At 38.9% G+C, this 27,940-nt stretch overlaps 1 long non-coding RNA gene across 1 annotated transcript; it reads right to left on the reverse strand.

The window, feature by feature from the left end:
• Positions 1-24,042: 24,042 nt before the first annotated feature.
• Positions 24,043-26,839, reverse strand: LOC147001219 (uncharacterized). Its single transcript, XR_015045116.1, has 4 exons — positions 26,775-26,839; positions 25,515-25,568; positions 24,584-24,742; positions 24,043-24,146 (listed from the first exon to the last, which is right to left on the reverse strand). It is a non-coding gene; the product is annotated as an uncharacterized LOC147001219 (long non-coding RNA).
• Positions 26,840-27,940: the final 1,101 nt, after the last annotated feature.

Genomic DNA, 27,940 nt, shown 5'->3' on the forward strand with positions numbered 1-27,940 from the left:
GTGTCTTCAGATTTGAAACCAGGCTTCAAGGAGGTTAAGCATGTCACCACAGGTACTAGGAATTAGAGGAAAGAGGGTTTGAATTCAAATTTTTTTCCTGTATTCCAGGTTTGTAATCTCTCCATCTGCCACAGTGCCTCCTTCTTGGTAAAGAGCTAGCTATAGCAACACACTGTAGACTTCATCATCCATCCATGTATATGACATGCTCATAAGAAAGGTACTTCTTGGGGTTGGAAAATGACTCAGAGGATAGAGCCCTTGCTGCACAACTTAAAGGCGTGAGCTTAATCCCAAGAATCAATGGGAAAAAGAAAAGGCCGGGTGCAAGTAGCGCATGCATCAGTAACTCTAGTGCTAGAGAGGCACAGGCAACAAAGATCCCTGGGGCTTGGTGGCCAGATCATCTAACAGAAGCATCGAGCTCCAGGTTCAGTGAGAGACATCATCTCAAAATATAATAATAATCGTGGCTGATGAAGACACACAATGTTGATGACTACACTCCACATACATACATCTGTTCACATCTCTTCACATGTGTGCACACATGCAGAAAGGTTGTGTGCCTCCTTATGAACTTAAGAGCTGTCACTCTTATAATGGTACTTGTTTTTAATTTGGAATTAATGAAGCATTTGAAACCAAATGAAAGTTTAGATGATACTACATAATATCCACCAACATTTTACAGATATTAATATGTTGTCATATTTGTTTTTATAATTGTAAATTAAAAATATAAATAAATCTATGCATCAACCCACTAACAGCCCATGCTGCCTTGCCATTCCTGGAGAAGTAAGTCTACTGGAGCTGTATCCCTGCTTTACACAGGTTGATCTTTAACCACACACACATAAGTGTGCTGTCTGCCAACCAGTTAAACTCTGGAGATCCAAGGACACAGTGTTTATTTTATATGTACTCTTCAGTGTTTTAACTCTAATACCAAAAACAGAGCCTAACATTTGGTAGACACTCTAGGAATACTTTAAGTGATTAAATACTAGAGGTATTCATATTTTTCACTTTCTTTTTTTTTCTCTTTTTCTTTTACTGAAAATAGTTTTTTTCATACATATTTTAAATACGGTACCTCCTTTCCTGACTTTGATATTGTCTCCTGTTCCCCTTCCCAGCAGAATCCACATGTTTATGTCTCTCTTAGAAAACAACAAGGCATCTAAAGAATCATAATATAAAATCTGATAAAACAATACAAGCAGAAGAAAAAGTCAAATACAAACACAAGAAACACATATAGATGCAGAGCTACATACAGTAATCCCTTCACAAAACCAGATGCCAAAATATATACATAAAGGATCTGTAAGGTAATAAGGGGAAGTGGGAGGGGGGGAGAGACAGACAGAGATAGAGAGACAGACACAGGGACAGCAACAGAGAGAGAGAGAGACAGACAGACAGACAGACAGACAGACAGACAGACAAACAGACACAGAGATGTGTAGAAAGAACTTCCAAAGATACCATTGAGTTTGTTTTGTGTTAGCCATATATTGCTGGCTTAGCAGTTGTTTGTATCCTCAGGAAGATTCTGTTGGATAAAGTAATTTTTCATTTGCAAGGGATTTTAGTTGTAGGTTTAGTTCTGGGTTAGGGAAGGGGCTTGTATATACTTGCTCTCTTGGCACTACGACCCATCTGGCCTCAACCCATGCAGGCTCTGTGTGCATGCTGTCCCAGTTTCTCAGTGAGTTCATATGTGTGTCAGTTCTATTTTCTCTTCCAAGGGGTTCCCCGAGCCATGAAGGGAGGGGTTTGATGGATACAACCCTTTGGGGGCTGAGTGTTCTAAATTATCTCATTCTGCCTGGCTGTAGTTCTCTGTATTTGTTCCTATATACTTCAGGAGGGAGTTTCTCTGATGATGGCTAACCAAAGCACTGATCTAGGAGTATAGAAGAATGTCCTTAGGTCTCATTTTATTGCTATGTTCCTTTAGCACACAATGGTATTTGGTTTTCCCCTAGGTCGCTGGCCTATCTTGTCTCAGGTTTCTTGGGCACCTGAGCAGTGTCTGGGATGGATTCTATCTCACAGAGTGGACCTTGTATATTGGTTGGTTTCTCCCACAAGCTTTGTGCTACTAGTTTACTGACACAATATATACCATCGTATGTTGAAGGATTTGTAACTGAGTCAATGACTAACTTTCTCATTTGGTAGCATACAGAGTACTGTTCAGGACTATGAAGAAAAGTCAGGGGGTTGAATGTTCTAGGCAAGCACCAGATCAACTTCTGCATGTTCACTGAGTCATGTGGATATTGTCTTCAGCAATGGGGCTTTACCATTAGTTTATGGAGAACAACGAATAGCCTTAGCAACAGGCAGGGGTGCTTGAGGATTTTTATGGGGCCTTTTGGGCCAATAATTTGATTATATATAACCTGTTCTCAGTACTGGAAGTTTCATTTGGGGACGAACAATATCCAGTTGGGCTTTTTCTTTATTTCTTTAGTGATTTCATTTAGATTACAATTATACATGTATGTATTTTAGGAAGCTTCTATGGTATTAGGTTTCCATAAGGCCCTCAAATGGCCTTTAGTTTTGTTTCTGCCAGTAGTCTCTTCTTCACTCCCTCTTTCCCTCCCCAGGTGATCTTTCCATTCCATTCCACCTCCCAACATCCATCCATACTATCCATTCTATGTCCTCTTGTTAGCACAATCACCCCCTACTAGTTCTTTATCTATAGCTCACTCCTGTGCTGTAGCTGTGGTGTAGCTCAGTCAGCTTAAGTCCTATATAGTTGTCCCTCCCATACACTATTACTTCCTTCTCAAAGGGTATGTAGATTTTGCTGTGTAAACCACATGCTGCATTAGACATCATTTGTACAAATTATAGTAAAACTGGGATATTTTCCACCATTTGTTAGATGAGTAGACTTTATTAGCTTAACAAATCCGAGTGTAGTTAGTATACATTGCTGATGGAATGAGACTTGATGATTACTATAAAATACTCAGATCCCAGAGTCTAGCAACATTACTTCTAAGTGTGAGCTGACAGAGACAAGGATAAACATTTGAACTTCAATTCTTTCAGAGACTTGCAAAGAATGATCTTGTGTTTTATTTTGTTTCTGTCATTTATCCATGCATAATAAATTGGCATATGTAGCCACTAAATGTAGCATCTAAAAATAGCTGTTTTAGATGAACTGTGGACTCCATGGGCCAGTGGTTTAGGAAGAGCAACAAGTATGGTTGTTTCTGTCCCATGGTATCTGAAGACCCATGGCATTGGAGGTCTCAGTGGCAGGGATTTTGAAGGCCTTGAGCATATTCCTCTGGAAGTGTCTTTATTCTCATGGATTCGTCAGCGATGAGCCAAGCTGGCTGGTGGTAGAAATCAGAACTGGATAAAATATACATAAGAACCTGAGCTTCCCACATCAATCATCATGGTAATTCAGAGCTTCTTGGCAGAGAATCCACAGCCATATCGAAACTTCTATTATTTGGGCTGTGGAAATGGCTCATTGGATAAAAGCATGATGACCTGTGTTCAAATCTCCAGTACTCAAGTAAAAAGCTAAATGTAGTGGCTTCTGTCTATAATTCCAGTGCTGGGTAGGGAGGAGACAGGAAGGTCACTGAGAATTGCTTCCTGCTATTGAAAGACCCTACCTCAAAAACATAATGTCAACAGTGACAGAGCAGAACATCAAACATCTTCTCCTTGTATGGATGTGTATACATGTTTGCACATGTACACACACACCGTACACACATAGCACATACAACAGTTAATTAAGACCTCTGTGAGGAAATAAGTTGGCCTTCTTTTTACCACAGATGAAGTCATGCTTGGGGCAGAATGGGAATAGAGACTCCATTTCTCAAGAGGGAAGTGGCAAAAACATAGGATTGGAAACACCACAACCATTTCTAAATATTAAGAGCCAACCCTGCTCTACCTTCTGTGAATTTCTGTGGACCCTGGTCTTTGTATACATACAGTCACATGCTTGTGAAGCATACAGAGACAGATACTCTTATCTCCATGTACACGCTTCACTCTGACTCACACTGCTCTGTTATTATGTCTACTTATTTAGCCAGCCTGTGCCACCATCGCTTTGGACATGTTCCCTGGGTGGCTGTGCTCTCAGGCAGTCACCAGGAGCAGCAAGCACCTGCTTGCATGGCTCCTGCAGGTCTTTGCTTGTCAACTTTCATACTTTGGCCTCCTTGCTTCTATTGAAGGTTTTTCTCTTCTTGGGAAGAGGTAGAAAACATGAGTGTTTGTTCCTTTGTTTGTTATTATTCTTTGCTGATAAAAAATATGGCATGACTCATGTTTATTATTTCCTCATCTGTGGCCAATGCTTTTCCTGTCTTTATGAGTTGATCTCCACGCCCCAGGCAGTCCTAGAATTTTCTTTTGTATTTTATTTTACTTATGACTGCATAGTTCAGTACCCTAGGTTGAGAAATCAATTGATCATCTTTAAATCAATTGATTCATGCTTTGGAAAAATCTGGTCACAATAGTATAAACAGAAAAAGTAAAGAAGGAAGTCAGGGCAAAAGGAAGTAATTGGTCAATGTGTTTGAAGCAAAGATCAGCAGAATCTTCTAAGTCCATCCATCAGGCAGCAAGCTCTTGCCCAAGCATCACTTCATCCCTGCAGAACAACAGCACTTCACAGATCTCTGTGACATCCCATATTTTCCTATCACTAAACAGACAGGTTATGATTATAATTCTAGAAAAATCCTTCCTCTTTCTCCTGATAAAATTTGACTTTCAGCTCCCATGAACTCACAGCTTCTGTGCTGAGCGTTCCTTTCATTTCATATTATTCTCTCTGCAATTCATGTATTTGTCTCTTCTAAATTCAGCAGTGAGTGGACTTGTGTTTGACAGACTTATTGGACTCTAGGGCCAGACAAACGCTTACTGAATTAGTGCACTGTGATGACTAGCTTTATTACCTTGGACAACTTACTTAGCTTAGCTGAGTTTTATACCTTGTAAAATGAGGATTAATATTACTATTTAACCTAAAGAACTTTCTTGAAGATTATATGAAATAATTCATGCAGAAAACAACCCTTGACCCATTTTTTATGTTTGGTAAATATTAGATGTGGTATTTTAAGACATTTTTGAAGAATATTTTATTTAATCATCCAAATATCATCACCATAATCATCAATAACAGTCATGAAGATGGACATTTCGTTTTCTGAGGTTTTTTTTTTTTTTTTTTTTTTTTTAGAATACCTTTGTTTTATTGCTTCAATACCATGTTTAAATAGGTAGACTTGCTTCTCACTAAAATCAAACACTGCTTGATGATTCAATGAGATGACTCAGTAGGTAAAAGCTTTACTCAGTGTCTTTGTTTCTATTGCTGTGATAAAACACCATGATGACAGGTAACTTGAGAGGAAAGGTATTATTTCATCTTGTACCTCCAGATAACAGACCAGGACAGAGGGAAGTTGTGGCAGAGACTCAAGCAAACCAGAAAGCTGTAGGCGAGAGCTGAAGCAGGAACATTGTTTACTGGTTTATTTCTCATGCCTTGCTCAGCCTGCTTTCTTATATAATCAACATCATTTGCCCAGGATTGGCACTACCCACAGTAGGCAGGGCACTAGCACATCAATTACTAACTATAAAAGTGCACTACAGGTTTTCCCACAGGCCAGTCCAGTGGTGGTACTTCCTCTATTGAGATTCCATCTTCCAAATAATTCTCTCTTGTGTCAAGTTCACATAAAACTAGCCACATATTCTATAAGCCTGACAGACAGCCTGAGTTCAATCCCAAGACCTCACGATGGAAGGAAAGAAGAAATTCCTTAATGCTTGTCATGGCATACTTCTGCCTGTGCTTACATATACACATGACACATGTGTGAATGATACATTTTTAATTAAGTACAAAGAAATAGAAGCATGCTGTCTCTGTAGTAAAAGGACTATGTTACAATATGACATTAGAAAGTGCTTGTAGGTAGAAATTCTCAACGCTCTTGGGGCATCCCTCACCATCAGTGTCATCTCTGTTTGGGGCTGGACTAGTGTGCATCTTTCCCAGGACCTATTTTATCAAATGAATACCATGTTTTAAATAAAGATTCAGAGTAGATTAATTTACCAACAGAAGGCAGCTATAGACTTTTCTTTGTCATGGTACTGAAAAGAAACAAATTTCTACCTCAATCAAATTTTATATCTTTTCTATACAAATATGTTCAGATATCTATTAAATGTCATATGTAGTCTTTAATTCATATTTTCAGAATATTTTACACTAAAACTGTAGATGTTTGACAATAAAAATATTCCAAGGGCAATGTTTTGTACATGATCATTTCATCTTTCCTTTTATTCCAGCTTCTCCAAGTACACTATGTAACCAATGGTGTTTCGAGGGCTCTGTCTTTGAAGTCCTGCAGTGAGGAAACACACTTCATCATCTCCTTAACTCCTTCTGAGCATTCATCTCTAGATTGCTAACGAACCCGGACTGAAAACATGCTTCTAACCAACTTCATCACCCACCCCTAAAACAGAGTCAAAAAGATTTTGTTTTCTAATACTTGGCAACAGATTTGAAAAGGAATTTGTTTCCTTCACTGGCCAATCATTTTGTAACTTTCACTTATTTTAACAACTGTGGCAGATTCAAGAATTGCAATCTACTTATATCCAGAATTTTTTTTCCACATGGAGGGTTTTTGTTTTATTGTGTTTGTTTTCATGCTGGCTGACACAGGGAAGAGAAAAATAACATTGAGGTCTATAGTAAATCTTTCAATATGGTGACCATATTTTTATGTTTCAAGAAGGGTTGAGGGGCACATGAGGAAGGTCCCACAAAAGAGAGTGGGTGTGGAAAATGGTTATATTCCTATAACAGAAAATTAGCTCTTGGAGACTTAGAGAAGTCAGGGTATGATTCATTGAGTAATGTTCAAAACACCAAGAAACCAGTTACTCTAGAGTTCCTACTCAAAGGTACTGCAGTGTTGGAGAGAAGGCATGGAGAGTCAAAGCACTTGTTCACTCTTTCAAGGACCAAGTTCAATTTCCAGCACCATGCAGTAGTTTCTATACATCCTTAACTCCATTTCCAAGAAATCTGATGCTGTCTTCTGAACTCCTTGGAAGACAGGCATACACATACATACAAACAGGCAAAATATTCAAACACAAAAAAAGTATTTTTTTAAATGTTAAACAAAAAAAGTTTTGAAGTACGTTTTTTTTCTCTCCTTTAAGGTTCTTTCTCATCTAACAGTATACAACATAGTACAGGAAACTCTGGCAAGCTTTGACCCCAAACATCTAGACTCGTAGAAGGCTGTGAATTGGCACAGGAAGGCAGTAAAGGCAGGGTGGCTCCCAGCAACAGTGCTCATGGTGCGAGTGCATGGAGCATGTGACTGGGAGACACAGTGGAGCCTAGACCGGAATTGAGCTGAAATCTATAGAGTATAGCAGAGTAGAATTGGTGCCGGAATAAGTGGTCAGAGATGCAGGAGCAGCACCTAGTTGGGCAGAAAATAGGACAAATGATTAGATATCTCAGGATCCTTAATCGGGACACTTGTCCTCTAGACATTAAGCTAAGAGCTGTTCATACTTTACAGTTAAACACCTCTTTAGAGAACTGCCTGGCTCCAAATGGGGGGAGGAGGGGTCTTGCTCTCTCCCTATCCCCCAACCCCTTATTCTTAACTCAATTCCTTTACATCAAAGCAATGAGCTTCGCGTTGACCCTTTTTTTTTTTTTTCAAAAGGTGTCCGTACTTTGACCATACTCATTTCCCATTACCTCCTCCCAGGTTTTCTTCCAGCTCTTGTATAGTAGACTAGCGCCCCCTCCTGGAAACAGCCATGGTCCCTAGCTAACTGGTGAGCTAATTACTCCAAGAGACTGGGTTTTTCCACAGGTGGGGTCCGCTCCCACAGTCCCCTGTGACACTAGTCAAATGCTGCTGTATCTGAGATCAAATAGTTGTTTAGCACCATCTGCTGTATAATCCCAATTCTCTTTTTTCGGGGGGGGGTGAGTTAACAGTCTCTACTTCTAGATAACCAATCATGGGGATGAAAAAAACGACGTGAGTTTCTTTGGAGTACCAATGATCTAAGAGGCAAGGTGAAGAGATACTGTCTGTTCCCTTTTGCTCCTTTTATTCGCTCAGCTTGGAAAACTAATCTTTCTCATCAATGGCATTTAAGACCGATTCAGCTGATGTTCAATTATAAGGTAAGCAGAAAGAAGAAAAAATAATCTAAAAATGAAAAAAAAAAAACCCTAACTACAAAAAAAAAATCTTCTGTGTATATTAAGACATTTTACTTCTATCAAGTGGTCAACCAGAAAGCAAGAAGCATCTGTGGGCCCATGGTGATGACTGTATCATCTTATAATCCATATTCCACTACCTTGACAAACCATCTATGACTACAGAATAGAAACATTTCCTTAAAGACATTATAAATTATCTTAAATGGGAAAAAAAAACAGGCTATTGTCTTAACCATAGTTCTATGGCTGTGAAGAGACACTATGATCATAGCAACGCTTATATAAGAATGCGTTTAATTGGGGCTTGCTTATGGTTTCAGAAGTTTAGTCCATTCTTGTCATGGCAGGGAGCACGACAGCACGCAGGCAGACATGGTACTAGAGAAGTAGCTGGGAGATCCACATCCTGAGTCATAGACAGCAGGAAGAGATAGATGCTGAACCTGGATTAAGCATTTAAAACCTCAAAGTCCACCCCCAGTGACACAATTCTAATAAGGCCACACCTACCCAACAAGGCCATCCCTCCTAATCCTCCTAACTAGCGCCACTCCCTGATGACTAAGCATCTGAGCCGATGGGGGTGGGGAGCGCATTCTTATTCGAACCACCATAACTCTGACAATTATTTATGCCTTCACCTCCCAGCTTAAGAAATGAGCTATGTGGGGGTTGGAGACATAGCTCAATCTGTAGCAACACTTGCTGCAGCATATGAGGAACTGTGTTTGGATTCCAGTACCCAAGCGTCATGTGGCCATGTGCACATGCCTATAACTCGAGTGCTGTGGGGAGAGAGGTGGTGGAGACAAGATCATCCGGGCTTGCTGGCTGCCAGTCTAGCTTCAGCTTTGGTGAGAGATGCTGTCTCACGTGAATAGGGCAGGAATTGATAGATTGTGGTAGGTAGTATCTTCATCTGGCCTCTACTTAGATACCTGTGCATGCAGATCTGTACCACACTCACACACTAAATACATGCACATAAAGTATTAAAATATTTCAATCATGTCCCTCATCTCCCTCTCCTTAAACATAACCCTCTTTTTCATTTTGGTGTTTATCAACCCACCTTTTACTTTCTTTGCATTTTCAATCTGTGTGACACGTGTGCTCACCTGAAAGTGTTCCACATTTCGCTTTTCATAATTGTTGTGCCTATGAAATTGTGTTTGCTGTATAATGCTCTATTCTGCTGTCAGCCCTTTTTCTGAGAGCATGCATTGAATCTGCTACAAAATCAGCCAGTACAAATGAATACCTTTATATTCATATTTCTTTGTGAATTTGTAGAAAAGGGATATACATGCAGAAATGACACTGCAGGGCCATTTGACATGGTTTGTATAATATATGTGTCCCCAAGGTTCATGCACTGTAAGATTCTGTGCAGTGCTGCTGAGGAGGCAAAGCTTCTAGAGAAGGTGCCTAGGTAGGTAAGGAGGTCATGGGCCTCTCAAAAAAAAAAAAAAAAAAAAAAAAAAAGGATAGTGTATAGTGTAGTTCTTTAGGAATTCTATTTACTTTTTAACTTTTTTTTTTTTTTTAGTATTTATTATAAAAGGGGGAAGCCCTCTCTTTCTTCTCTGTCTTGTCTCTGCATGTGTTAATTTATAACACCATCAACCAAAAGATGCTCCCAGAAACCAAGCAGGCCACTAAATAACACCTCAAGTAACCTAGCTAGTAACAAGTGTAATGACCCATATGATTACAAAGCATTTCTGAGAGAAATCACAAGCTGAAAGCATAGTTCATTACTATAAAGTTTGGTGTTATAAAATTTGAAATCATTCCAAATTATTTCATAAATGCATTATGTAGTTGGAGAATGTTTTGATACAAATTAAAAACTTCATGAAAATGAAAAATAAACAAGAATAACAAGGACAGGGTGACAGAATAAGAGAACTAGAGAAACCACATTGTTGGATCATTAGACTTCTTACTATAAATAGCTAGACAATGTGGTTTAGAATAAAGATGACAAATAGACAGGCAAAGCCAAACTGAAAACCTAGAAACACACACACAAACACCACAGACACACACACATACAGACACAAACACATGCACACACATAACACATCATATACACACATGCACACACATGCATGCACATACACACATGCACACAATACACACACATACATGTGACTAATTGTCTTAGTTAGGGTTTCTATTCCTGCACAAATATCATGACCAAGAAGCAAGTTGGGGAGGAAAGGGTTTATTCAGCTTACACTTTCCACATTGCTGTTCATCACCAAAGGAAGTCAGAACTGGAACTCAACCAGGGCAAGAAGCAGGAGCTGATGCAGAGGCCATGGAGGGATGTTCTTTACTGGCTTGCTTTCCCTGGCTTGCTCACCCTGCTCTCTTATAGAACCAAGACTACCAGCCCAGAAATGGTCCCACCCACAAGGGGCCTTTCCCCCTTGATCACTAATTGAGAAAATGCCTTCCAGTTGGATCTCATGGAGGCATTTCCTCAACTGAAGCTCCTTTCTCTGTGATAACTCCAGCTGTGTCAAGTTGACACAAAACTAGCCAGTACACACACACACACACACACACACACACACACACACACACACACACATATATATATGTGTGTGTGTGTGTGCGTGTGTCATACAAATGAACAGAAATGTACAGAAAATCTAAATTCTTTAAGAGGATTATAACTGTGGTACCTACATACAGTTTTTAAAAACTAAAAGGAAAGAAAGAATAATATTCTCCAGAAAAGAGAAACTTTTCAGAAAGTGGTAGGTTACTTGAATACTTTAATAACAACAACAATAACAACAACAACAATAATAATAATAATAATACAGTTCTGAGCCCTGCCTCACTCTAGTCACACAATAATTGGCTATATATTGATTGTAGATCTACATGAAAAATATAAAACACAAAGCTCCATAAAAAGTATATGAAAAAAATCTGACCTCTCACCGTGGGGGTTGTAGGGATCAAACTTAGGTCTTAGAACTTGGAGGCAAGTGTTTTTATCCACTTAGCTATCTATCCTGTTAACCCAAAATTATCAAGGTAATCTCTCTTGCAGCAGAGATTGGGGAGATCTTATGTAGCACAGACTAACATTGAATTAAATATGTAGCAAAAGGTGATCTTGAATTTCTGATCCCCCCACCTCCACCTCTCAATTGCTGGAATTATAGTCATGTGCCACTAAGCTAGGCTTATGGAGTGCTAAGAATCAAAATCAAGGCTTCACACATGGTAGAAAAGCAGGCTACAAAAATGAGCTTCCTTACCAGTCATATTCATTTTTGTTATTCTTTGTTTGGGTGGCTTTTTTAAAAATCTTTTTGTTTGTTTTGTTTTTGAAACAAGATTCCCTTTGCAGCCATCGCTGGCCTGGAACTTGCTAGGTAGACCAGGCTGATCTGGAACTCACTATGTAGACCAAGCTGGCCTCCTTGACTTTGCTCTTTTCTCTCTAGTGCCAGGATTTCAGGCAAGTATTCCACACTGAGCTTCAGAAAGTACATCTTAAATTTAATTCTTAAAAAAAGCTAAGTAAAAATGATACATTGGAATGTTTTGTCAATCAGTATCTCTTCAAAGGATAACACTGAGACAGCAAATGGGTAAGCCATTTGTTGAGTATCAACATAATTTAAAACGTGGCACGAAATGGTGTATATAAAGAAAATAAAAATAATGCCCACCAATCAATAAGAAAAACAAAAATCAAACAATTAAAAGATAGACAAAAAAACTGAAAGAAAGTGAATCATGAAAGAAACCATCGAAATGCCTTTAAGTGCATAAAAACATGTTTTAATAGTCATCAGATACCTATAAATTCAAACTGAAACAATATTCTGTACTCTCATCATTACAATAAAAATTTTAAAGACAACACATTATAAGTATTCAAGAGGGTAAGAGTCAAATGGAACTTCTGTTGTTTAGCAGAGAAACAGCTGAAGTTAAGCCAACAAGTTGGATCAGCTTGCAAAGGAACTTGCTGCCAAATCTAACCACTGAGGTCAATCTCTGGGTCCCACATAATAGAAGGAGAGAACTGATTTCCATAAATTATCCTCTGAGGGATGAACCGCCCCCTCCCCCCACATGCATACACACTCACAACTATAATAAATTATAAATAGATAATGCTAAGAATACATATCCAATAGTCATGCTATAACATGTACCTGACAGAAAGATGTGCATGTTTAACAAAAACAAGTTCAATTTCCAGGGCAAGAAGTCCCCAAATGCCTAAGTAGCATAGTCTATGGATAGAGATTGAGAGAAAAGGGAGAGGGAGATGAGAACACAGACAGACAAAGAGAGGAGAGAGAGAAGAGAGGGAGAGGGAGAGAGAGACAGAGACAGAGAGACAGGAAGAGACAGAAACAGAGAGAGACAGAGAGATGATATAGATGTGCCAAGTTACTACAGAATAACCAGAATATATGAATTCTAACTATAAGGGCAACACACCCCGATTCTACACACATTTGTCATGAGAAAGAATCAAACTCAACATACTACTTTGCCTGTCTTTTCAATTCTGTTGGTTCCGTGTGTCTATTTACATGGTTTTCAATTTGTGAATTACTAACCTTGGAACTAACTCTAGACTTAATGGCTCGAGGTGTGAAAACTCTCCTGGTAATAGATGACAGTCTGTTTCCAAGCAACTAGATATGTGTCATTATTTTGTGTGTAGGAAGGTGATCAAGTTATACACATATGATTTGTGTATTTTTTTTCAGGATGTATTTCATACTCCAGCAACAAGTTAGCTGAAAAGAACCATATCCAAATGATTCTATATATTCACATTCATAATCATTTACAGCTGGGTATTCCTGTTGCAAAATCTTTTGGGAATATCCCAACTCCTTGCTGATAGAATTCTTTCTGACCAAATGTACCACAGTGAAAATAAAATACCACTCCACACATAAATTCAGTATAACTGAGGGAAAATTGACTGCATGTTGTGGTTGGGACTGAGTCTTGTTTCTTATCTAAAGCCTTACAGTTGATTGGCAGTGTAACAGTCTCCACGTGGAAAACTGTTAAGTTCCCCATCGTGTCTAGGGCAGCATGTGGCACTGAGATTACTGTGACCAGATTCCCTTGTGAAGACATCAGCATTCACCATCTCTGCTCTCCGACAAGGTCTATGCTCTTGCCTAAGTATTTCCTCACTGGACTTTTCTTTTACCATGTGTGTGTTTACATTACATGTGTGTATGTGTGTGTATGTGTGTGTGTGTGTGTTCATGTTCACATGCTTGTGGAGCCCAAAGGTCAATGCCAAATGAATTCTTCACTTGTTTCCACTTTATTTTTTTGAGACAGGGCCTTTAACTAAACTAGGAGCCCATTACTTTGGCAAGACTGACTTGTCAGCAAGCTCTAAGGATCTTCCTGTCTGTACAGAACCACTCTGGGCTTTTTATAAAGGTGCTGAAAATGTAAAGTCAGGTCTCATGTCTGTGCAGCTAATGTTCTACAGGCTGATCTATCTCCCAAGACCACTTGGTTAATCTTTCAATGCCTGTTACTTCATTTCCTCAGAACCTTAGATGTTACATAAATAGCCTTTAATATTATGGACAAACATATTATTGGGAGCTATGTATTAAAAAGTTAAAAGCAAAAGTAGTTCTTCTTCAGCTCAATTTAAGTGAAAATAGTATAAGAACTTCTGGCCAACCCTCTAGTTAAAAGAAACCATCCAAATCTTATTACTTAGAGTTGATGTTAGCTCATCATTTCAAGCTGACCATACTGTGATGGAGGAAAGACTGGATGAGGATCAGCAAGACAGGGGTGGAGCATTATATTAGTCCAGGGAATCCAAGCTGGCTTTCTCCTAGCCTTACTGGAGTTAAACACAGCTCATTTAAGCAGACCAGCAATGTTATCCCGAAAACTGAAATCTTCTGTTGCATGTCATTACTCAGCTCCAATTAAATCCACATTGAGGCTTGCACCTTTTATAACCTCTTGACAAAACAGACTAATTCCAAGAATTTCAATTATAAATTTAATTTTAAATTTCAGAATTTTATGAAAAGGTTTCCATTATCGTAGCTGATAGTCTCTAGTTATCTGGGGATGTGACCAGTTAGAAGAAGACAATGACATGCTTTCATGATAATCACGGGATGAATTAATTTTAAAAACTTATATGAATACATCTGAAATTATCATAAAATTGATTCTAGGCATTTTGTAGTTTTAGACGTGTTCTAAACAATGAAGGAAAAGGAATAGCTTACAACTGTTTATGATAACACATCATAGGGCATTTTTTTCCTGTGATACTAAAGACAGATCTATGAAGTACTTCAATAAATTTAAGTGAGTCCATATACAAATAGAACCAATGGAACCCTTTTTACATTTAAATAGAACCCTTTAAAATTTGTGCCTAAACACTTAACAAAGGACAGAACCACTCCATCTAAGCATTGGGCCTATTGCTTGAGGAAGCCATTACTTCTACATTTATTCCAAACAATAGCACCCTTCACACTGGTGTAACAATGAGAAAATTGCAACCAGTATCCACAGTGGGCACACCCACAGTCACAGGTAGTCATGTTGATATAAAGCCATAGCAGCGCACAGGTCAATTGCTCTGTGGGAATGGTTCCCAGACTGCATGAAAGCCTCTTACAGCTTCTTCAAACCAGTAGCATCAACAGACATCTGACTTAAGGCTTGCATGCTCTCAGGACCCTGCCAAAAAACTATACCCACACCTCTGGGCTGGCCCCCACAACAGCTTGTTTACTGAAACCTCTGGCCTCTGCCCAAAGAATCAGGAATTCCAGGAGGCCTCAAAGCAGATTAGCTTACAGGTATTCAATGCCTGTGTCATCATCACCCCATTTGGCACTTATGGGAAATGACACTGTCCATTAAAGTGAGCTACAAAGAAGAAAATGAGCAGGCCTGATGTTTACCTTCTTCAGTTGTAATTCAGGACAATCATATGATTAAATTTTACCTTTCCTTGAACAACTTTGGTTTACTATTGCATCAATAGAAGCCTTTGATCTAATGACACCATGAGTTACCACATTGCTTTTTTTACTAGATGCTGGTACTCAACTTTTCCACCCTGAATAACCACAGAGGAGTAAAATGGAATCATTCACAATGCATTGACAGTAGCACATTTCCCATATAGAAAGGTTAAAGGGTCAACAAGGTAAAGAAATATTTATACATGCATGAATGTACAAATATAAAGTTTCTGCTTTGTTTGCATCCAACGGTTGATAGAAACAGATGCAGAGACCACAGCCAAACAATAAGTGGAGCTCTGAAAGCCCATTGGAAGAGTGCTGGGATGGAATTCTGGAGATGGATGTGTCAAGGACACCACCACACGAAGACCTACAGAGTAAACTAACCTGGCCCCACAGGCACTCACGGAGAGGAAACCACCAAAGGGTATGCATTGGCTGGACCTAGGTCCCTTACACATATATAGCAGATGTGCAGTTTGTTCTTCATGCAAGTCTCCTAACAATTGGAGCTGGGGCTGTTTCTGATTCAGTTGTGTACCTTTGGATCCCCTTCCCAGAGCTGGGGTGCCTCATCTGGTCCCAGTGGAAGAGAATGTGTTCTGTGAGTTAATGTACCAAGGTGGATTGGGACCCATGGGAGAGGCCTCCCCTTCTCTGATGGGAATATGTGGGAACTGATTCAGGGTTAGTAATGCTTTTCAACCCTTTAATACAGTTCATGATGTGGTAACCCTCAATCATAAAATTATTTTCACTGCTACTTCATAGCTGTAATTTTGCTACTGTTATGAATTGCAATGTAAATATCTGTGTTTTCTGATGGTTTGGAGTAACACCTATGAAAGAGTGGTTAGACTCCAAACCAGTTACAACCCACAGATTGAGAACCACTGGACTTGTGGGTACCAAGATGGCTAGCTGGCATAGGATGGAGTTTCTTTAGCCATCACAGCAGTCCCAATGTCTGTCTATCACTCAATCTCTCTACCTCCTCCTTATTTCCCTCCTAATCACTATAAGCAAACAAACAAACAAACAATATTACCTTATAATTTATATGCTGAGGAAAATAAAATCTTGCTAGGTTGAGGCTCACTCTATTGGAAGGAAATGATGTCTGGTACTGTAAATCTGGTGAAAAGCCTGTGGCTACGGAGGTCATAGGAACAAGAGAATCTTAGCTAGGAACTTCTCACTATTGTTGTGTTAAATAATTACCTTCTAAATAACTAATCAGTTAAATAACTAATCCATAGATTAGTGTTGTCCTCAGTCTTATTCGACCCTAGAATGTCAGGGTTGTTTTGATTTACATTTTCTTTATGACTAAGGATGTTGAACATTTCTTTAAGTGCTCTTTGGCTTATTCAGGATTCCTTTGTTGAAAATTGTCTGTTTAGCTATGCATCCCAGTTTTTAATTGGGTTGCTTTTTAAGTGTTCAAAGGAAGTAAAAGAACACCTAAAAATGCGGAGAAAAAATGACATTTGATATTCCATGAAGGAGGAGACTGGGAAGTATTATGAATGAGATTGCTTTCTCATTTCTTTTCCAGTGTGTTAGTCCCTGGTAGATAAGAAGGCTGCTGGTTCCTGTTGTGAACTAACTGCTGCCTTGCATGCATGTGTTCATCACTCTGAGAGGTTTGGGGGTGACATCTTTTGGGTCTCTTATGCATAGAATAACACCATCTACAAATAGGGATATGTTGACTTCTTGTTTTCCCGTTTATCACTTTCATTCTGGTCTCCGGTTGCTTTAGTTTACCTAAGCCCTCAAGCACTATTGAGTAAGAGTAAAGTGAATGACGATCTTTGTCTTACTCCTGACCTTGGGAATGCTTTGAGTTTCTTTTTCCACTTAATGACAGATTTGTCATCTATAGCCTTTATTATGTTGAGCTATGATTCATTAGCCATTAGTCTCTCTATGACTTCATCATGGGATATTGGATTCTGTCAATCTATTTCTGTGTCAATAGACATGATCATGTGATTTTTGTCTTTGAGCCAGATTATGTGACAAATTACACAGCTAAGAATGCTTTGCTACTGTTTCAGTTCTCAACACCCACATCAGGCTACTTACAGTCACCTGTAATTTCACTTCCTGTGGATATATTGCCTCTTCTGGCCTCTATAGGCACTCATATGCACATGAGCAAACAAATATAGAGATATATACAAGTAAATAATAATAAAATAAGTGTAAAAGGAGAAGTAGGAAAGGTAAATGGAATAGGAAATTAGAGTTTGGATTTTAGAACTCCAATTAATATCACTTAATAATTAATAATGGTATTAATATTTAATAATAATAAGAAGTGTCTTCCTATCAAATAAAAGAATAAAATACTCTATGCTCCTATGAGAACAGAGCCATTTTTCAGTGACTTCTTAAGCACTACACATCACAGGAATTTTCCACCCAGTGGTATGTACTGTGAGGGGACAAGATTACCATGGGATCCTAGAATCTCAGTCTGGTGAAATAAGTAGGACAGCCCCAAGTGTGGGAGGACTTCAAAGCACTGCTTGGAGCGATGCAAAGCAGATGTCAACTCCACAGAAACAATAGCAGCCGGTGAAGCAGGAGGCCCACAGGTTGAGCAACTGTGTGAGAGAAGTTGGCAAGGAGACCAACGGGTTCTGCAATGACTGCAGGTGCACATTCAAGGCAGGGTTCCACACAGGCACAGCCAGAAAGGAATGTTGACATTGCTTGTCTAGCCTGTGGACTCATCCAGAGGCCCACAAAACAGTTACTACTCTGTCATCTCTACTTTAGTAAGAGGTACAAAACTGTTTGGCTTGGGAAATAATAATTTAAAAACCCAAAAAACAAGTCTTGAAATATCATGTATGCAGGAGAGAAAACTGAGACCCAGAGGAACTCAGTAAGCTGCCCAAGATCACATGGCTACTAAGCAACCTCCTCTCCTGGAACTCAGGCTTCACCCTCACTTTAAGGCCGTGGTACTCATGGCATCCTGCTCTTCCTTTTAAATGACCTGGACTAAAGCAGGTGCTGATCATTGATTTTCTATTTCTTTCAGTTTGTTTTGATGCTTGGTTGTTTGTAGTCTTCATTTATATGTATAATTTTATACATTTATATAATATTCATGTATAATATATAATTATATGTATAATTGTATGCACTATATACACACACACACACAAACACACACACAGAGCAAGAGAGAGAGAGAGAGAGAGAACATGAAGTCAGGTAGGTTTGGAAGTAAAAAGGATATGGGGAGAAGCTGGAAGAGAGAAAAGAAAATGATCAATATATATTATATGAAAAAAAAAACTAAATAAAACATTTAAAAGAGACTAAATACAAACCCACAGCATAATCTCATCCCTAACTCTCAAGAAGATGGAACAAATTCACCTTTAATTTCTGAGTCAGACTGGCGTTGTTGCAATCTTGTAGAACTCACAGGGACCATTGTTTGAAATGATCTGTATGGCAATCTATAGACATCTGCTTCATCTACTGCCTGATGGGTTAAAATAGCTTCACATTACCATCTTCAAAGATGTTTGTAAATTGTTTATTTAACTTCACATACCAGGAAGATGGAAGCTAAATTATTTGGTCTATGTGTTTGGTTGCTTCCTCCTGGTCTCTGTTTAAACGTCACTTTTGTGGTGAGTCCTTCCTGGAACGCTCACTTTCAGGTCACAAACCACACCCCACACCCCTGTCCCTCAGCATGTGCAACTTCTACAATTTCTGCCCGTTCTCCATGAATTTTTCAATCTAACAGATGATAAAGTATCACTTGCTATGTCCTGCACTGGAGTGAGAGTTCTAGGTGACCGAGATCTGAGTATATGATAAGGTATAGGTGCTAGACAACCTGTTTGAAATGTTCATTAAAGTTCCTGCCCTTATGCAGACTACATGTTCATGAGAATCTATGTAAATTTTAGATAAACATGAAAAATTTCACTTTTCTCTATGTACAGCAACTACAAGTAATAGAAAAAAACTCAATGGCAATACCTTAATGACCAATCCAAATAGGGCATTTTGATTACTTAATCATTAACTTTTATAATACAAATTATATTAAACAAATTTGACACTTGTTTTGCTTAAAATCTGAATTTTATTTGTTTCTTCATGGATGTGCAAGAGATATTGTTGCTCATAGGACAGAATTACTAAATTCTACCGAAATGCCTCAAAGTTTAAGGAATTTTGAAAGCAGCTCTCTGATCATTATTTTCCTTTGTAAAATATTTTGCCTTTTCTAAATGTAGAAGAGGATATTACCAAGCAATCTAGAAGAACCTAGGTATAGTCATTCTGAATGAATCAACATAAAAATTACATTTATCAAACAATGGCAATGATAATGATCTGAACACTGAGAAAAGAGCAGGGTGCATCCTGGGATCTGTGGTCCATCTGACCCAGATTGCACTGGGCGCTCCTCATTGTGCCTATACCCAGCCTCCGGTTTTTCTTAGATTTTCTTACTGTAATAGCAAATACTGTTTGACTTCAGGAAACTTATGTGTATATCTATAGAGAGAGTGAGGTAGAGACAGACAGACACAAACACACAAACAGGCAGACAATCACACAAACACATAGGCATGTGCACATGCGCACACACACACACACACACATTCACTGAGGATACATGTGTAAAGGTCAAAAGACAGACTCAGATGTCATTCCTTAATTTATTCCATTTAACACTGGGCTCCTGTTGCTCACTACTGTGTATGCTAGCCTAGCTGGCTCTCTTTTTCCAGAAATTCATCTGTCCCCACCTCCCATGCTGCCATAGTCACACTGGGATTAAATACACTCACTAATGTACCTGGCCTTACATCAGTTTAGGGGTTTAAACTCGTGTCCTCATGCTCTTGCTTAAGATTTTACCCACAAAGCCATCACCCCCAGACTCAGGTTTTCTTAGAATTTATTGCTGTAATAGCAAGCATGGACCACTGTTTGGCATCAGCAAGAACTCTTTGGAGGTTGTCATACGTGAATAGAAAGACATTATCAGAAAACATGATTTCTCCTGAAAAGAAAACAATCTAGAGTCTATAGATTGTCTAGTTGTGCAGATACAGTGCATTGAAAAGGAGAGTCACAACATTATTTTTCATTTTCTCTTTTTATATTACTCATACTTTATGACATGTAAATAATAAAAGTGAGTAATAAAAGTGACAGCATGACCTACTTATTGGTTTTATTGGAGTAGCTTTAATGAGTCAGTGTAGAAAATAACTGTTTTGTGTCTCTAAATTCTTACTTTAAGATGTTCTTTCTAACTATATGAAAGATAATTCTATGCCTATACAATGAGAGTGAGAAAATCTGTTATTTTGTTCATGAGGTGTATAGGTCCTATCCAGATTAGAGTGATTTTAGCAGGGCAGTAGTGGTGCACGTCTTTAATCCCAGCATTTGGGAGGCAGAGGCAGGCGAATTTCTGAGTTTGAGGCCAGCCTGGTCAACAGAGTGAGTTCCAGGACAGCCAGGGCTATACAAAGAAACCCTGTCTCAAATAACCAAAAAAATTAGAGCAATTTTAACAAATATGTAACCTTATTTATTTTTTATTTACTAGATATATCCATTCTTGAAGGCTTATTAAAATAGCTTAATAAGGTACTTTTAAGTTAATAGGATTAATTGATTGCTTAAAATGTAATATAATAAAAATGGTTGATAATTAACAAAAAATACTGAAAACCAACTAAACAAAGTAAAATGTACAATATGTTTTAACAGAACTTTAATATAATTAAATATTCAATTTTTTACAAACTAATAAATTAGTATTATTTTAATTAGATGCGCAACAATCTTTTATTGTATTTCTAAGAAAGTATTTTCAGGATTCAGTCCCTCATCTTTGGTGTTATATTTACCAGTTATTAACGACAGGAGCTTTACTGTGTATAGAATATGCTAGGAACATCTGATCACAATCATGTAATACATCTTCAGAACACTAGAAAAGTAACTAAGCTAAGATGTAGAGAGGAATAAGAGGGTAGGGTAAAGGAGAGCATGATTAGATAACAAATGCTAAGGATGTTAGAAAAAGCCATATGAAGATCTACCATTTATAAACTTCATATATACTCATATGAAAGGTTTAACTGAAGTTATCCTACACATGGAAGAGTGCTCATCCAAGAAGACAAATTAAAAGCCCAGTGCATAATATAGAACACCTCTCCTCCAAGTGTTGATCAAAGGTGTCCCAGACACCCCCAAACAATATATGCTATCGTTATTGTTCTTCGTTTCCCATAAGAACTTGATTGTAAGAGTTTATTGCTCAAAGCACCACACACTGACCACAGGATACACAAAGGACAGAGAACTTCCTTCCTGATGACTAGCTCTATAGTGCTAGAAGTTTCTATTCAGGCTCCCAAGGAGGAAAAAGTCATTAATAGTTTTACCCAATAGTGAACCCTGTAATCTAAAGTAATGGGCGTCCAGCAAATTATTTCCATGGGCACAATAGTGGTATTATTGTTCTGTGGGCAACCAACCATGTCCTGTTTAGATTAAATGCCCACTACAAAGGAATGAATGTGTGCCTATCAGTGTAAATCTGATGAAGAAACCCCCTTGTTATCCAGCTAATAGTCCCCAAGGTTGAACCTACTACTACTACATTGATAAATGGACACATCAAATTGCCCTCTAAATTTGTTTCTCTATGTGTAAGATTAATGCATCTTTCAGACTTCTTCAGAGAATTTTTTTGTGAAATGAGTGGAGGTTACTGTAGAAACTCACAGATGGCTGAAATATATAGAAGTGTCTATGGGGAACTCAGCTACAAATGGTATTCCATATCACATCACCTTTCAAAGCTCAGAGATCATCTTGAAAGAGGGATAGCAAAGATAATAAGAGACAGAGGTTAGGTGGGGCCAGGGCTAAACAGTATGTCCTGGACATAAGACCGCTGTTCTCATGGACTAACAGGGAACAATGACGGTTTCCTGCACGTGACCAGTCCAGTCAGAATTCTAACATGGAAAGGATAGAGTACATGAGGGTCACCCCTGTCTGAGAAGCCATGGGCTTCTGGAAAAATGACAGTCATTTGTCTCTAAGCATGTGGTCTTTAATAGGTCAACCATGCTCCAGCGAATAGCTGTATACTGATAAGTAGAGAATAAATTGGACTTAGTGGGATATTTAGAAAAATAAAAGGACACTAAGTTGGGACAGAAGCAGCTGACCCCTGTTGTTGAATTAAGGAAGGTTTAAAGAAGCTGAGGAGAAGTCGATCCTGTAGGAGGACCAGGAATCTCAATTAATCTGGAACCCCGAGATCTCTCAAACACTGGGCCACCAAACAGACAGCATACACCAGCTGATATGAGGCCCCCAACACACATACAGTAGAGGATTTCCCGGTCTGTGTTCTTTCAGAGAAGATGCACCTAACCCTCAAGAGACTGGAGGCCCAGGGAATTTAGAGGTCTGGTGGGGTGGGGGGTGGGAGCATCAATGTGGAGAAGGGGTGGGGTGGGGAGGAGGTGTGGGATGTGGAGCAGTCTGAGGGTGGATGAGGGGGGCAGGGAATGGAATATGGAGTGTAAAAAGTAAATTAAAATTTTTAAAAATTTAAAAAATAAAATAAAATTTAAAAAATAAGAGTGAATGTGGAGGGAATTTGGAAGGATGGGGGGATGGATATTGTCAAAATATATTGTACACATGTAGGAATTTCTCAGAGAATTAAATAAAATTTATGCTTTTAAAACTCTCCTGAGTTGTTAGAGAAGAAGGTGAGCAGTTACCAGGGATAAGGAGTAGGAGAGACATGAAAGGAGTTAGGAGTGATGAATGAGGGTTAATATGACCAGAACACATTGTATACATGTATGAAAAGTCTCAACCAGTTAACAAAATATTATATTAAAATTCAACTTTTACTCTTTTATTCATGTTTGTATTGCTTCCCCATACTACTGATACTTGTCTGGCACATCCTTCAAGTCACTCATGGTGTTTACATAATGAAATAATACCGTAGGCTATACTCATCTATTGCAAACTTAACCAGCTCTCAAACAACCCTACATCCTTCAACCATAACGATTCCTCAGTGTCTACTGCCCCGATTTCTTTTTATAGGAATGATCCAAGCCTGACTTGCTCAAAGTAATGCCAATTATTCTTTCTAGATGCAGTCTTCTTTTGGCTTCTTTTCCTTGGTGCAACAATCAGTTTCCTTTAAAACAGTCATGTCAGAAACAATAATAATCTAGGCAGCAAACACAGTGGGTACAGAGCCTGGAACATTGGGCTGCTTATCAAGACTGACATTCACACCAGTCTCTACCAAACCACAGGTGTTCTTGTTCAAAGAGCTTCCTCTCAGACACAGGCAACCTAGAGGCTGCTCAAGCCAGGAGAGGAACCACAAGCCCTGAAGGCAGGAAATAAATTACACTGGTTTTGACACTGTCCCTAGGCCTGAGGGGTCCAAAATGCTCCCACAGACATAGCTTGTGACCCTGGGTGAATGCACCCATGCTCTCTCTACTCATGGCATTAGTAGACTGAAGGATAACAGATTGGAATGGAAACCGTACTGGCGATACAATGTAGGCCATTGTGACCATGTTCCTATAAATATGACATTACGAAGATAAAATTCTGACCTTTTCCAGTAATGTATTTAGCCTCATCTTGAGCTGGTATGGTATGTGGCATATTTCCAGTTCTCAGTGTCTGCTGAATGGAGTTATTGAACTATTGGAAATTGAAAGGACCTGAATGGAATCCAGACTTTTTTATTAATCATTTTATTCATTTATATTTCAAATGATATCCCCCTTCCAGATGACTCCTCTACCAAACTCCCATCCCATCTCCCCTCTACCCTCCCTTTTGCCTCTATGAGGGTGGTCCCCTACCCATTCACCCATGTCTGTCTCACTCCTCTAGCATCCCCCTACCCCCCATCAAGCCTCCCTCCCCTCCCACTGATGTCAGATAAGGCCATCCTCTGCTAGATTTGAATCTGGAATCCTGGCTCCCTCCATGTATACTCTTTAGTTGGTGGTTTAGTCCCTGGGAACTCTGGGTGGTCCAGTTAGTTGATATTGTTCTTCTTATGGAGTTGCTATCCCCTTCAGCTCCTTCAGTACTTCCCCTAACACTTCCATTGGGGTCCCCAGGCACCATGGTTGGCTGTAAGTGTCTGTACCTGTATTGGCCAGGGAACAGTCATATCAGGCTCCTGACAACCAGCGCTTCTTGGCATCAACAATAGTGGGGGCAGGGGTGTCTGCAGATAGGATGGATCCATAGGTGGGATGGTCTCTGGATGGCCTTTCCTTCAGTCTCCATTCCATTTTCTGTCAGTCTTTCACACAGGAACATTTCTGGGTTAAAATTTTTGAGATGGATGGGTGGCCCCAATCCCTCTACTGGGGGACCATGCCTATCTACTGGAGGTAGTATCTACAGGTTGTATCTCCTTTTACTGGGTATTTTGGTTAAAGTCATCGACACTGGCTCCTGGGAGCCTCTCACTCCCCTGGAGTCTGGGACTTTTTAGTGGCTACCCAGTTCCCATCTCCCTCTGCCACGTGTTTCTATTCGATTTCCTGATCCTTTGTACTTCTCTCCTGTCCCTTCCAATACCTGTTTCTGCCCCACCCTTTCCCCCTCCCTCTCCTCTCTCCATCCCAGGTTCCTCCCTCCCTCTACTTCCTGTGATTATTTTGTTCCCTGATCTATGTAGGATTGAAGCATCTACACTTTGGTCTTCCTTCTTCTTAAGCTGCATATGGTTTGTGGGTTGTATTGAGGGCTTACACTGTGCTGTATCCAGCTTCAGAGAAAGATATAGTTGGTGGAGAAAAATAATGTAACTACATTCATAATTTAGGACAAAATGATCTTAAAGTCAAATGGCATTATCTCATGATAAACAAGAAAGAGAAAAATGTGTTTGCTATTCTCCCTTCCTAGAAAGAGTGATTGGGTATAGTACTAAGTTTCTCCTGGGATGTTAGCAAGGCTGTTGGAAGATGATTTAATCATGTCAGATTATCTCAGGAAGCACTCATTAGGTCAGTGGGTTAGGAGCTAATGACAAAGTTAGAAAACCCTTATGTGGACCTGGTTCTCACCATTCCTTTGTTTCTTCAGGATAATTGGTCACTTTTTAAGGCACGGTTAGGCAACTTGTGTGAAAAAGAAAAAAAGGAGAAAATTTAAAAACTATCTCATGTACAATTGTGCCTGGTAGGTTATAGTATTTGCTGTTTGGTGATTAGCTAAGGTAGGAATTCTCTTTTTTAATTCACCAAAGACAAGCTCAATCTAAGTGCAAATTCTACCTCTTCCTTTTTTATCAAAATACTATTTTCTTACTTTATCTCATACTTTCATGATTTCATTCACTCACTCATATATCTACAGTCACAAACAATAATAAGAATACTTTTGTCATGTTAATTACATAGTAAGTGTTCACTATAGCTACCACATTTATTGAACAAATCAACATTTAGTATTTTCAAGTTATTACCACATCTATATAAAGAATTGGGAGTGTGTCCTTTATTTCCAAGTGCACGTGCCCTAAGGACCTCTGTTCACCATTACTTCCTGGATTCTATCTCACTGCACTAGTAGCCCGTTTCTCAGCTCAGATGAGGAGCAAACATAGAAGTTAGATACAGGGTAATGTATGTCTTGACAGGGCTACAGACGTATTGATTATTTTCTTCACAGAATAAGAAATTTTCTTGCTTTGTTTTACAGACCACAGTAAACTATCGACAACTTCAGCTAACAGACTATATATTCCTGACTCCAACGCAGAAGTCACTGCTGGTTTCTTCCAGAAATGTGCTTTGTGGTAGGGTGACTCAGTGGGGAGAGAAGCCCTTTTGCCCTTTCTACCTATCTCCTTCCTTCTCCTGTGAGGAAGATGAATACAGCAGCAAGAACATAGGCCACAGTAGCCATGGAAGCTACAGAGAAAACAGAAAGATAGAAGTCTGGCTCTCTGCAGGCATTGGAAGGCTTCTCTTCCAGTATAGGATATCATAAGGCCACCATTCTATTTCTAGATTGTTCCCTAGACTATTTTAAAGGAAATAAACATTTTTCTGACATTATTGTGTAAGGATGTTCTTTTTTTTTCTTTCTACCACATTTATCTAGATCCACACTTGCAAAAATATATCGTTAAGAGGTTATAACCAAATATATGAAACTCAGTCTAAACTATCATCTTAAAAAATGCCTTTATCTAAATACCATAAATTTATTGTAAACCTATTCCTTCTTTGCCATTATAATAGCCACTAAAAATTCACTAAAGAGAGTATGGTTTTAACTCACAGATGAGAGACCATGACTAAGAAGGACAAGCGACTCACCCAAGGTTTCAGCTGGTAAGTCAGAGGGTGATCATCTAAACCTTGACACTTGGCTGTTTTCTATAGTGTGTGCTGCCCATTGCTGAACTGGGTGGTTTTCTGGAGTTTCCCATAAGGCTTCCAGTGATATCCATGACCTGCTTCTGGATTTTCTCTTCCAGAGTGAAACATTTAAAGATTACTCATGTGTAAGAGATTACACTAACATTTCTATGGCCACAAATGATTATTATTTAATAGTTTCTTATATTTTAAAATCTTTATACAGAGAAAATATAAACAGAATGATCTTCCAGCCAAAACAAAGAAACAAAACAAACAAACGAACAAAACAGTTGTTTTTTCTTTGCTAGTTATTGGATAGTAAACAATGTTGATCCAGCCAATCCAACAAGATGGATCAAATCATTCACATGGTAGTGTAGTGAGAATTTTGGTTTCTTAAAAAACTCAGTGTTGTTATGTGATTATATTTTTGTTTTAATCTTAGGTGAGGGATATGGGGCTGCTTTAGACTACCCACAGCTGCTGACTATGATTTGTATCGTACTCTAGGAAGGGTGTAATTTTTGCCAGGTATATTCAGAATTCTGGGGACTTTTGAGAGGATATAAATGTGCAAGCCCAGGAGGCCTGGTTGCAGCTGCTTCGTCCCAGGTGCTGATGGGTCCTGGTGTTGGTTTCATTGCTTTTGTTATTGCTGGATTGCTGGATTTCTGAGTTGCTAGATTGCTGGTTGGAGATGTCCTAACCATGAAGATTGCACTTGCCCCTAGGATCTCAATGTCCATAATCAGCAGGAAGTAGTCTAAAGAGGCCTATGCCTCTTTTCCCTCACATCTTCTTTCTTGCCTGCCTAGTGTTGGGAGGTTGAAAGGGATTCGGATAAAGAAGGACGTCAGATATAAAAACCCAATAAAATAACCCAGAAAGTATGGTTACATGGTAGATATGAGACTGGAAAGACAGAGTAGGGTTTTACCAGTTCCAATATCAAGAACCATAACCAAGGGGTGACATACCACTGGCCCTTTGCAGTTACTGAAAAAACAAACTGCTATTCAATTAATTCAGTATAATTACTATAACCCATTAATATAACATGTATATACCTGAATCACTTAACTAAGTTGTATTAATATTATAAAATCTATTTGTTAAGTAAT

Source organism: Mus caroli, unplaced genomic scaffold (assembly GCF_978045245.1).
Source record: "Mus caroli unplaced genomic scaffold, Mus_caroli_1 scaffold_14, whole genome shotgun sequence".
NCBI lineage: Eukaryota > Metazoa > Chordata > Mammalia > Rodentia > Muridae > Mus > Mus caroli.